Raw genomic sequence first — 14,404 nt, forward strand, 5'->3', positions numbered from 1 at the left:
GGAGGTTCATTAAGAGAATCATAAATGCATTTAATAAAAAAAAACTGTCTAATCTTATTTCTTGATCCAACCAAAGCTTTCGACACCACAGGCATATTAGGTATTAACTAGCAGGACACAAAATGTAAAAATAAATAACGTCTTTAAATAACTAAAGGCATTCCGCAAGGAACTATAATGGACACATTCTTATTTTTAATTTATATGCATCATGGTTAAAAAATGTGGATGGTCAATTATTATATTTTTATTCAGATGATACAAATTTACAACTGCAAAACCTTACTTAGAAATTCATAACACTGATTGTAATAAAACTGAAAATTGTAAAAGTGGTAAATAAAAAATTTAGGGTGTTTCGAAAACTGGTATAAAAAAATTTGAGATCAACAAAATATTTAAAAAATGAGACGATTTTTGCCTATGGATCGTCTTTTGTTTTTGAGATATACTCGTAGTGCGTCAAAGGCTATTTCTTTAAATAATTTTTCCATAAAACAATTTATGTTATTGAAATTTAGTGACTAATAGTACCTACTAAATGCATCAAATACATCACTCTTGTAAGTTTTTGACCACCTTAAAGATCGCTAAATTTTTTTGTCATATTTTCGGAAAAAGTATACAGGGTGTCCCGTTTAAAACTCCCTAGCTGGATATTTCGAAAACGGAAAAAGATACATGATTTTTGAAAAATCCACTGTATAGCTTCAATAAATGGCTTTACTTGTGAGTACAAATCCCGTTCCTCTCAGTGCAGGTATAGATGTCGCTGCAATGGCGCACATGAAAGATCTCTAAATAAGCAACTTTTGTGATATAAACAATTTTCGAAAAGCCACTAGTTTCCGAGATACTTGGATTTGAGGTAATTTTTTTTCCAGGAGGAAGATTTTTTTAAGTTACTTTTCAGGCATAACTACTGCAGATTTTCGTCATATTAGATTGCTTTGAATAAAACGGTGATGAATTTATTTTATTTAACTAATAGATACCACAGGAAATTACTTCATTTAATCTTGTTTACGCAAATCATAGTCTTTTCGATCAAGATAAATATTTATTTAAGAAAAACTGATGCAAAATTAACAAAAATTACAAATAACATCCATAGTCAGTCCATATAATGTTATTTAAAAACTGGTCGTTTTCTTGAACCTTCTTTTGTTTTTTGAAGTGTTGACACTTCAGTTGATTTCATATACAATTACCATAACTACAAGTCTACACCTTCAACTCTTACACATTTGACATTTATTCAGTATGGTCCAGTACACGAATGAAGAAAAGCTCGACATAATTTTAATATTCGGTGAATACCGTAGAAATTCCAGAGAAGCAGAAAGACTTTATCAGGTTCGTTACCCAAACCATCAACATTCCGATCATAAAACCTTTTTTGTCTTTATCGAGGAATTTGCTTCATTGTAGTTCTTTTAACAGAAAGAAGCTCGTAGAAACACGTATTAGTTAATGTTGAAACAAATCCACATACCTCGGTGCGAGCTATACAACAAGAAACGGGGATTTCCGGAACATCGGTCCATAATATCTTGAAGCGAAATACGTATCATCCTGACAAATTGCATCTTTTACATAATTTACGTCCTGGTGATATGCTACGAAGACTAAATTTTATTGCAGAAATGGAAATAAAGGCTCAAGAAAACGACCAGTTAAATAACATTATATGGACTGACGAGAGTCGATTTACAAGAAATGGCATTTTGAATAGATATAATAGCCATTTCTGGCATGACAGTAACCCTAGATGGACCAAAGACAGACATTTCCAAACCACGTTTTCTATAAATGTATGGTGTGGTATTATTAATGGCATATTAATTGGACCCTATTTATATGAGGAAAATTTGAACGGTCGCAATTATTTACAATTCCTTCAGACCCAACTAAATGTTCTTTTGGAAGAAGTTCCTTTAGTTATGAGACAAAATATCTGGTTCCAACAAGACGGGGCACCAGCTCATAACGAAAGGAGGGTGCAAAATTTTCTTCATGAATATTTTCAGGGGCGATGGATAGGCACCAATGGTCCAATAAGGTGGCCTGCCCGCACCCCTGATTTAACCCCACTCGATTTTTTCTTGTGGGGTTACCTAAAGAACCTAATTTACCAAACAGAAATTGAAGACTTGGCTGACTTGTGCAATAAAATTTATGCGAGCTGTGCATCTATTCCTCGAAATGTTTTATTACGGGCAACTGATACCGAACTTAGAAAAAGATATGAATTATGTATTCATGAGAATGGCGGCAATTTTGAACACTTATTGTGACTCGTGTATTATGTTAATTTAGTATCGTTTATTTGTAATTTTTGTTAATTTTGCATCAGTTTTTGTTAAATAAATATTACTTTATCTTGATCGAAAAGACTATGATTTGCGTAAACAAGATTAAATGAAGTAATTTCCTGTGATATCTATTAGTTAAATAAAATTAATTCATCACTGTTTTATTCAAAGCAATCTAATACGACGAAAATCTGCAGTAGTTATGCCTGAAAACTTAACTTTAAAAAATCTTCCTCCTGGAAAAAAAATTACCTCAAATCCAAGTATCTCGGAAACTAGTGGCTTTTCGAAAATTGTTTATATCACAAAAGTTGCTTATAATTTAGAAATCTTTCATGTGCGTCACTTTTCAAAACTGCTGTCAACAAAATTTGTTTTCGGATTGCAGCGACATCTATACCTGCACTGAGAGGAACGGGATTTGTACTCACAAGTAAAGCCATTTATTGAAACTATACAGTGGATTATTTAGAAATCATTTATTTCTTTCCGTTTTCAAGATATCCAGCTAAGGAGTTTTAAACGGGACACCCTGTATAGTACCTTATTTTTTGAAGTCCAATCCATCATGAAACTATCGGTATTATAAAATTCTACCCCTTTTTTGATTTTCCATCTTGAAAAAAATAGTAAAGATCAGGTTTTAGGAAATTTTCTGTTGCATTTCGGAGATACAACCAAACTTTTTTTAATAATGCTTCTCAGTGAGTGGGTGACTTCCACTGTTAAATTTATTAAAGACATTAAGGAAAAATTTTATTTTATAAAAGATATTGTTTTATAATACCTTCATTTTGTTCTAGACAAAGAACATTTTTTACCAGCCAATTTTTCTATAATCTCTTGTAATACTATTAATGTCATTCAATATTGTATCCTTTGAGTCAAGTCAAAGAATCATTTAAAAATTCATATTTTATGTAAAACATAATTGTAATACATATTTTATAATAGTGAAAAATCATAAATACTGATTACATGGCGATTTTGGTTTTATCCATTGTGGTGGGTCAGTAAATAAACTAAATTATTCCAAACCACCAAAGAATGTATACAGTGTCACAGAGAAAACGAAACAGAGCGAATAAATCTCACGAAAATTATTTTCCCGAAAAACGCAGACAGGTCGATTTTTGATCTAAGGGGGAAGGAGGGTTAAGTGAAACTTTGTTTGAAAGGTATTCTAATTCTCTACACAACCGTGTTTTATTTTTTGAATTTGACCGATTTGTTTCGGAGATAGAGGTTATTAATAAAAAACCTACTTTTTACAAATTTATTTGCAAATTACTACATTCAGCCGATTAAATGTTCAAATTGATGATCTCCAGCCTCAGTACAGTAATATACGTTTTGAAAAAAGCTTTCACGCACATTTTGTAACATTTGCGGAGTAAATTGGCGGCATTGCGTTGACGTAAATCTTGAAGGGAAGTAGGTTTAGTGAAATAAATTTTGAACTTTAAGTGATCCCACAAGAAAAAGTCCATAGGTAACAAATCCGGCGGTCGTGCAGGTCATTCTATGACGTCTCTGCTCCCAATCCATACTTACGTTCAAGATACTGCCGAACAGGGAGGGCGTAGTGTGGGGGAACTCAATCCGGTTATGTGAAATATCTACTGGTTCGAGATAATTCTCTTTATTGTTGATAATGCTTTTCAACGCTGGATCAATGTTGTTCTCCAACAAATCCAGGTACATCTCCCCGGTGAGATTACATGGTAAGAAAAAAGGCCAACAATAGGGTCACCAAAAATTCCAGTCCATAAATTTTTTGTACAACTCTCATAAAATATCCTTGGGTTAGAATCGGACTGATAACGACAATTATGACGATTAGTGGTGCCAATAACAGAAAAAAAAGCATCCGAAAAGCAGATATTAAAAAAAATCAAGGTTGTTAATAGTTCGTTCACTCATTATTTCACAAAATTGTAGTCGGCTGTCAAAATCGTCTTCATGAACAACCTGTATCTCCAAAACTTACCGGTAAAATTAAAAAAATAAAACAAGGTTGTCTAGTGAAATAGAATACCTTTCAAACGATGTATCCCTATTAAGATTTTCGAGGGAGTTGCCCCCTCCCTGTCTGGGCGGTTTTCGGAAAAATAATAATTTTCCTGAGAATTATTTGCTCTATTTCGTTTTCGTTGGGATACCCTATACCTATAAACATTTATTTGTAAAAATGAGAGGATTGCAAAAATCGAAAAATATTGTGAAATACACAAAATTTGAGAATGAATTTGAGAGCTAAACATCTACACAGATAAAGGAAAAGTTAAAATTAAAAAGAAGGATCAAATCCAACACTCTAGTTATATTGAATCTTAAATATTACAAATTAAATCAAATTATATAAAACTAAAGATAATACACTAGATGGATAATAAAGAATTAAAATTCAATCAGTAAATCATAAGTTATAAGGAATAAAAGATACAATTTTGTAAAAAAAATAATATAATTTAAAATGATCCGAACAAATGTCAAATTTAATAAACTTTTGAAAATTTAAACTATTAAATTTAAGGAATATAATGTAAAAATAGCATGAAAAGGTAGTTAATTTAACAAAGAAACACCTGAACACGTAAAATAACACGATCCTAAATTTGTTAGAGAAAATTTAAAAAATTACAGAATATATCAATAACGATAAAGTAACGGTGAATAAAAAATTTTAATATTACTCCGTGCCAGATAATAAAAAGTAGTAAAATGTTAAGTTAACTATACCTTAAATGAATTTCCATGAGTGAGACAAGATTCACAATATTGTAAATTATTGAATTTTCATAAAATCAATGTAACACGATCCTCAACGGATAGACTTCTAGAAATTATAGTTAGTGTGTGGTAAAATCCGAACAATTGTGTATGGGGTGAAAGACTAAGGTTCAGAGACTACAATACTTCATATCATTCCATATAAAAACATTTTTCTTGGAAGAACTTTCAAAGTGAAAACGGTTTCGTAGTACCTACAAGTTAAAGAGACTGTAAAATACAGAATTAAAGTAAATGGACAGCATAAATATAATAAAAGTAAGGGGTATAGGACAATGTTTAAACCCAAATGCTTAGATATTAGTTAGAAAGAGTTTTTTTTTGAGGAATTTGCATAAATATGTTAAAAATTGTATTAGGTTAGAAAATACTCGTACTATATACGAGTATTGTTGCATATCAAAATATTCGTTATAAGCCAAGGAATCCAAAAATGATAATCATTTTTCCTAAAAAGCAAGCATAAGTCCAAAATTTCCAGGCAAAGTTTTCACAAATTATAAAATATGTAAATTGCTTAGCAACGCTGATCATTTGTCTAGATTATTATAAAAGCATGGACGGGACCAAACAGTAGAGGGTAGTAATTTGGCAGTCGTAGAAGTAAGATGTAACATCTACAGCTTAAAAACAAAGAAACAAAGTAAAATCACAGTTTTAAATGATAAACAACGTACCCGAATACAAGTATATAACCTAGTAAGACAAATTGGCATTTCTAAGTGATTAGTGAACAAACCTGGAAAAATCTGTCAAAACCAAAATTCCCCAAAAGTGTAAAGTCAATTGTACAAATTCTCATTGTGTTAAAAAAAAGCTAAAGACTACAGTGTTAAAAGTCAAGTGAAGTGTACAGAAGAATACCAGTGCCAGAATATTGTTCCACAAAGAAAGAGAAATCCAAATGTACAAGTTATGTATCCTGTGCCATTGAATATGAAGCAAGAAAATACCAACGCATTGAAATGAAAACCCAAGACCAGATAAGGAATTAAAATAAGGTAGCAACTTACAGTACACGCTTGATATATCATAGGTTGCATATTTCATATGGCCATAATAAAATTCGAATTATTCAACATAATTTGCAATTTAAATAGAGAAACATTTTTATTTAAAATCAAAAAGTGCACAATTTAACTTTAAATTCAAATTTCAAAGGGGATAATAAAATGATCGATCAATAAAATTTTCAACAAAATTAGAATAAAGGGTAGGATTAGATTATAGTAATAGAAATTGAATTATTGTCAATTATAACTGAAAGTTTTGTGTAATACATTTTAATTTATTACAAGTTGAATTTAATGTTTTATTATCCAGATCTAGTATCAATTATCAACTAAAATAAATTTTAAAGTGCAAATAAAAAAAAAGTTATAAAAATTTAAATATTTATTTACATTACAATATGTGGTGTTCTATTAAAAGAAAATAAAATTTCCGATTATATTTCTGAAATGCAATGTTCAATTGTTTTTTTTTTATAGATGTCTGAGAGATAAAAAAATCCTAAGACTTTATATTTACATTTTCTCCAGATAGAGGTTCAAATAAGATGAGAGAATGTACATATAGAAGCGAACTCATATTTCGGAGTGTCGATATTTGATAAAGGTACTTTATTTTAAGTAGGTATACATTTTAAATTAATTTGAATAGTGAACATAATTCAGACGTAGTAGATCCCGAATTTTAAAAGAATTTTTAACTCTGGCACGTAGCATTGTATAATCGCTGACATGTGATCTCCCTCGTGTCGGGATGCAAACAAACACATCAAGTGAAAAACATCATCGCGAAATTTTTCCTGCTCCCTCGCGCCACAGCCGACTACCTCCTGTTCCCTAATGCCGACCTTAATATGCCGAGTGCTGCTGACACGAACAAAGTGGAGTGGCGTTCGACTGTAAAATCTTATACGTCTTGTCTTGTCCCGGCTGGGGCGTCTCAAGATTGAAGCATAATATTGACAGAGATATTTCGATGTGTGTACATTGGCGTGTGTCAACAGGCGAACCACTTTCCAACCCGCATTCCTAACTTTTGTGATGTCGAACGTACCCCACGGCTTTTTTAAACTTTGATAGAATTGCTTTATTAGCATATGCAAGTGACACTCGATCATCTGAAAAAATGTTTTTCCTTTTCTGCCCACGGTAATCCATAATCTGGGACATCGATTGATTCCCGCAACGCACCAGGTGGAATATTTTGAGGTTGCAGGCATAAAATTATAGTCATAAATATTACAAGGATATCACAACACATAATAATATAGGTACCAAGAGTTTTATGCTAATTCAAATATAAACTCCTGGACAAAATTAACGCATCACTAACATATTTTAAAAACATTCAAATATAATGATAACTTTCAATCTACTAACTGATTTACAAGTAGACTTTGGACCTCATCTGACAATATATAGTGTAAATTGTAATACATATAGCTTTCAGTGAATACAGGTGTAACGATTAATATTTTTACATTTTTTAATTCCAGGTTTCATAACATACCTACTGATCACAATAATTACAAATTTTAAAAATATTCTATTAAATCTCTCCTAACTCTGTCATTTTGTCTGGCATTATGGACATAATTATCATGAATATTATCCAAATCCAACTCGTCATAACCGTCAGGAAGGGGATCTTCTCTGTCTAATGCAATATTATGTAAAACTGCAGTAGCAGTAATAATTTTCTGCATAAGACGAACATTGCAACGAAAACCAATCGATAAAATTGGAAATCGACGCTTCCAGATAACAAATGTTTTTTCAACGACATTTCTGATTCGTATATGTGCTTCGTTGAATAAATTTTCAGCGTCTGTTCTAGGATCTACCACTGGTGTTATAATATATGACCTTAAAGGATATCCACTATCTCCTAGTAACAAACCATGGCCCATGTTACCATTCTCAAATATCATCCTTACTCTAGAGTTATCAAAAATGTTACTGTCGTGGGCTGCATCTGGCCACCGTGCAACCACATCTTGTAAATAATTATTAGCATTCGCTACTGCTTGCACGTTAATTGAAAAATAACCTTTTCTATTCCTATAATTTTCAGCTTCTGGTCCACCTACAGTCAATTTATAGTATAAATTAATATTTCAGTAATTTCTTATTAGCAATTAGTAGTTTATCCTAATATTTTACCTAGTGACTGATAAATTCTTATATGAGTACCGTCTACTGCTCCTAGCACACGAGGAAATCGTGCTATGTTATGAAATCCTGTTTTAATGGCCATTTTTTCCTGTTCACTCATTGGCATTTTTATAAATTGAAGGCCAAGAGCGCAAAGTATAGTTGAAACTTTGTAAATTATTTTTGCAGTAGTACTCCTATGCATTTTTCCAAAATCTGAAATTGTAATATAAAATGAACCCGTAGCATAAAATCGTAAAGTTACTAATAATTGTGCCATTGGTGAAATAGGGTTATTTCTAAAAAAAAAACGTAAACATTAAAGCAAAACTTGTATTAAACATAGAAATATATTACCTATTTGATGCAGGTTGCAACTGTTGTTCAGTCAACTCTAATAAGAATCTAACAGAATTCTTGGATAATCTGAATCTTGCAATAAATTCTTCATTATATTTGTTGAAAAGGTCAGCATGCCTATATCTGTTTCCTGTGTTATATCCATGACGATTAGGAAATAATAGATCGTGTTCTTCAAGTTCTTCATTTTCCATTATTGGTGCGAAGTATTCTATAAATTCCATTTTACTCTTCAGAGAAGATACCTTATTAATATACTTATTAAAAGAGTAATATATGAATAATTTATAACAAAAATAATGTAGAAAGTATAATATACACAAACATACTGAGCATAACCTCACATTTTAATTGAAGGATAGACTTTTAAAGGCTAGTCAAACTGTCCTATAAATTTAATCAATAGATAGAGTACTTACCGGACACATAAATCTTACCTGGATGTGAATAAACAGTTAGTTGGAACATCTTGCTGTTAACTACTAATCGCCACTTTACTCATAGGTGAAAAAAACGGGCCTAAGTTTAATAAAGTGATGTATTAATTTTGTCAAGGAGTTTAATATGAGATACAACACACATATCATACGTAAATTGCTCCACAACTGATATCACTCCTGACTGAATAAACCGTTCCTCAAAGTTATAGTGTACTTACTGTGATATGCTTAAGGCTGGACAATTTTCGATCTGCTTACCAAGTCAACGGTATGGACTTCGTGGTATTCCTAGAGGCAGATTTCACTCTTTTTAGGAGATACCACGAGTTTAAATCATCTGGTTTGGTAGGTATTTATGCTTACTGTGTCACTGTGCTGCGAGATGCTCGTTTTGAAGGATCATCTCAAAATTCTAGATAGTTCTAGTCATTCATCTAGCTTAAAATTATCTGGATTTTTCTGGATTTTTATTACTTCTCTGTAGTCTTCAAAATCATCTTCTCATTAGAATTCTAGTATTATCTAGGGCCATTAAATGTCTTGCAATGTCCTTTGCCCCACAACTTATTTCTGTTTCTGTTGACTGTCTAATGTGTCTAAATAACACTAATATACTTACTAAATAATACTAATATGCATAAGCTCATAGCAGTTTTGATTTCCATGGCACTTTGGAAATCAATGGTTAGACTTATGTCAAAATTGTTTTAATATCATACTTTTGTATAATTGTATAGACTGGAAAATTATAAATTTGCATAGAGGTTATGTAAATTATTTCAAAAAGAAATTGAAACGTTAAGTAAAAAAACGGGCAATTCTATCATATCCTTAAATATGTTTGAGTTTAATATAGGAGTTAAGGCATCGATTACCCCTAGAACCAATTGGCCTATTTAGGGAGAGAATGATATTAAGTACAATATAAAATGGTTTTTTCGTTTCAGAGGACTATTTGAACATGAACAATTCTGCACAATCTGGAAGGCTGTCTGACATTGAAGAGTCACGTTGATGAATCATGATAATTCACGTAAGTTAAACTAGGAATTGACCTGTATGATGGAATATGACCAGTCAACTTTAGTACAATTGTGTTACATGTGTAAAGATCGAAAATTGGGTGCCGCATTTATTGTGCAAAAACAGCAGCATGTCAATATTTGTACCCCTTTGCTAGGTCATCATCATTTGGCTCGTTGACAATATCGTCGGTTTTTGTACTAGGAACGACACATGGGGTCTTTACGCTTAACCCCAGAAAGAAAACTCTCCCCAAACAAAAGCTGCTGCCAGAAAATACAAGCATAACTGTTGAGGTTTATTGTCAAAACTGCGAAGTCTTTAAGGAAAAAAGACCGGAAAGACTTCATCCAGTGAAATTACAGCATAATAAGACCCATCCATATGCATACTGCTGACATAACAAAAGCGGCTATTCAGGAACTCAGTTGGGAGGTTATTCCACATTCAGCTTAATCTTATGATCGTATTCAGATTTTCGTAATCAGTAATCCCCTTACTGACGACGCCGTGCTTCAATATTAGCTTATTAGTAAATTCTTCACTTCAAAACCACTACACGAATTTAGGTGTGGAATGCAAAAACTGCCCGATCATTGAAAGACAATCGTAAAGAATGGAGAAGAATATATTCCTAATTAGTTCACGTTTTTTTTATTAGATCAAGCGACAAAGCGATCAATCGATTAAAGGATATTAATTTTTAATTCAATCATCAACTTAAAATTTTATCTTTTTGTTGCATTTTTTATATATTTCCGAATATTTTCAAAATTCTTTATATTTATATCTTATTTTCTTCATGTTACATAAATACATGATAAAAATAGACTTTTTCTTACTTCTGCTTATTTTATTAAAACACGGCTATCAATAATCGAAGTCTCTAAGCTCTGTGGGTAAATCTGACGTACGCTTCCTTCTGCCTGTTGATTCGTCTATCCAGTTCTAGTCCTAAAGCTATCTGATATTTTCCTTAATTCTCTTATATTCACCAATGTTTACCAAGAGACCGCAGAACTATCGCATTCATCCAGGATGTGCAAAGTGGAGTCACCTTTCCAGTGAAAAGTACAACATATAGAACTCTTCATTACAGTAATTTTGTAGTGATGTCTCCTATTAAAGGTGCTGCTATTTCTCTGAGAATTTTTCTCGGAGAATTCCTACTTAGTAGCAGTATAGGGAATACCAGACACTGAATTTTGTCAGGAAAACAGTTTAGGATCTCTGCCTTCATGTATCTTTTTCAATACATTAAATGCCTTTATGCCTCAGTACAGAACACAATTTAACTACTTTTGAGTCTAAATCCTTTACTGCATTCTGACCATCGGAGTCTTTTGCAAATGAAATACTGTAGAAAAAGCTTGCAATTTCAGCTCTTGTTCTATTATCTGTTTTGGAATCGTCCTTAAACTAAACCAAGTTTCATTTTCCTAGTGCTTTGTCTGTCGTCTTTAACTCTCCTCAACCTCTTAATCAAGTCCCTAAAAATTAACACAGGTCGCATTTTGACTTAATTCACTGATACATACTTCATTAAAAAAAGACGTGATAATTTATAATAATTTAGTATATGTTATCCACTTTTTTATACAGGTTATTTTATATACCTAACTTATGTTGTTTTCTGATAAAGGACTATAATAACTTAATGCTTGCAAGAAGTGCACATAATGCATATTAAATCTGGTTTATTAGCTACCTCAGTAAATAACTTCACAACAAAGTTTTAAATTTTATTAGAAATTTCATAACTAACATCAACATGAAATGAAATAAATGCAATCTACCGTATTCGAAAACAACATGTCCATTGTTATTATAAACTCAACTACATCAAGTGTTTAAATTTACATTACTAATTTACCTATCTGGATGTTCCATGTTTACCATTTAACAATTCAGCACTTTATAATGCTTTGCAGATAGTTTAGTCTAAATTAAATTAGCAACGACTTTGTTAAAACGACAAGAACTACCGCCGCAGTCGGAATAACTAACCATTTGTTCACTAACTTCATTAGATCACTGGTTGGCGAATTAATTCTTTCACATACTCAAATAGCAATAGCGCCACTAAGGCAGCGTTCACACTAAAGCGACAGGCAACAGCTCACTACTTATTAAAATTTAAACGACAGCGATAATGATGAAAGGAATATCTGCCGGCAATTATAATTTTTATTGCAAATGATGCGTATCGGTTGATTTGTTGCAATTTGGTCAAAATTTAAAGAAATAAATTATAATTTCCATGGAAGCAATGGAAAAGTATCCATCCCTGACACCAACAACCACGCATGCCTCTCATATCCCAGAATTTAATAAGTCCAAAAGAATTCAAAACTACAAGCAGCCTTAGGGTCACTATTAGTTAAAATAAATTTCAGCACCACAACTCTTGGGAGATGCTTACATCCACAGGGAGTCGTTATTTCAAAGTATCATTTCTCCGATTCTGATGCGGACATTACCACAGAATTCAATGCGGAGCCAATGTATTGAATGAAAACAATAAAAATCAACGCTCCGCAATTGCCAATGGTTTGCTCTGTCGTCATCGATCAACACGATCATAAGAAACGTTTTATTTGTCACTGGTGATGAAATATGGTATCTGTACATGAACTTGAAACAGCGAAAAGATTGGTTAAGCTCCAAAAAACAAGCAACTCCGCGAACAAGACCAGAACTTTATCCTTGAAAGACAATGTTATGCGTCTGCTGGAACTGGAATGGGTTTCTTTATTACAAACTCTTACCAATCAAATCGTCAACGTAAAACTTTATAATCAAGAACTACGGCAACTCTACGCGGCTATTCAACAAAAAAGATCTGACCTTTTAACAACGACAATGAGTTAAGAGTTCGGTTGGATAAGTTTTTCGAGTCAAAAACGAAGGAGTTCGAGGAGTTCGAAGGAAGAGAAGAGGCAGCGTGAAACTTGTTGAACGTTGTCATAAATAACGGTGAAGAATACATCACTAATTAACCTATTGATAAATGTAGAGTTAAAAATAAAATATCTTAAATTTGAAAACAAGAACATTACTTATTCCCTAACCTTTTATTTTTTCCTATTTTCTCTCTCTCAGTTACTGAATAATTAAATTCAAGTAAATAAAGTGAGTTATAAAACTAAATTTAAATTTATTAACATTACGGGGGATTAAAAACAATTTTAACAGTAATTGTGTAACAGTGAAATATTTTAAAAATTAGCGAAAATAATAATATAATAATTTTTTAATACTTGAAAATTAAGAGAATAGAAATGTGTTTAGGCATAAAAATATTTTTACCAGTTACGTGCAATAATAATTTGTGACAAAAATTTAACCATAATAACTTAAGTTTTCCCCGTTGAATGCCATTTTATATTGAATTATGAATACAAAATTTTATTTAAATATCTACATATGCTCAGCAGATATTTAGAGATACAATTTTCACATTTTGAGTTTATTAACATTATTTGTCTTAGTTTTCAATGGACTTTCCTTCTTAAAGCTCGTTTAATTTTGCTTGAATTGCGTTGAATATAAAACATGACGGCGTATGCAAGTATAATAAAAGATGTAATATAAAAAATGAGACGCACGATATAATTTGGGTCTAGAGAACTTTAATAATTTTACGTATATCCCATATAAAATTACGAAAACGTCAGAAGATGATAGATTATGATTAAAAACAACAGTATATCTTGCACATATTTTTTCTACACAATATACTAAATTATTTAATTTAAAACTTCGACGGAACACGTATCGAGGCTTTCATTCCTTAAAGTGCGGAAGAAGGCAATAAAATGATAATACGTTTACTTCATCATATCTAAAACATTTACGGGAAAAAATAGTGCACTTAAGTTTCAGCTAAAATGTCTTAGATTACGTAAATTGCATGTAATCTATCTTGTTTGAAAGCTGACGCTGAAATAAGTAAAAAGGGATCTTGATAATGGAACTGAATGTGTATACAGTAAGTAGCTGTTGTTGTGCCGGCTTTGTATCAGCTGGTGTTTCACTGGAAATTCAGGGCTGTTGCCTTATGTTATTTACGTATAATTAATAAGCATTCTGAACAAAATGGAAAAAACTGTGAGTAACAGCCTAGACAAGCGTTTAGATAATGTGGTGTATAGGATGTCCCTAAGTGACGTTACTTTATTTTTGTATTCTTCTCAGCAAAAAACCCTTTCCTTTGATACCCATGTTATTGGTGTGCATACAAAATAACTGATCCACCATCTTTGGGAGTACGCCATATTGGATTTAGAATGACGTCACTTAGCTAACC

Source organism: Anoplophora glabripennis, unplaced genomic scaffold (genome assembly GCF_000390285.2).
Source record: "Anoplophora glabripennis isolate ALB-LARVAE unplaced genomic scaffold, Agla_2.0 scaffold307, whole genome shotgun sequence".
Classification (NCBI taxonomy): domain Eukaryota; kingdom Metazoa; phylum Arthropoda; class Insecta; order Coleoptera; family Cerambycidae; genus Anoplophora; species Anoplophora glabripennis.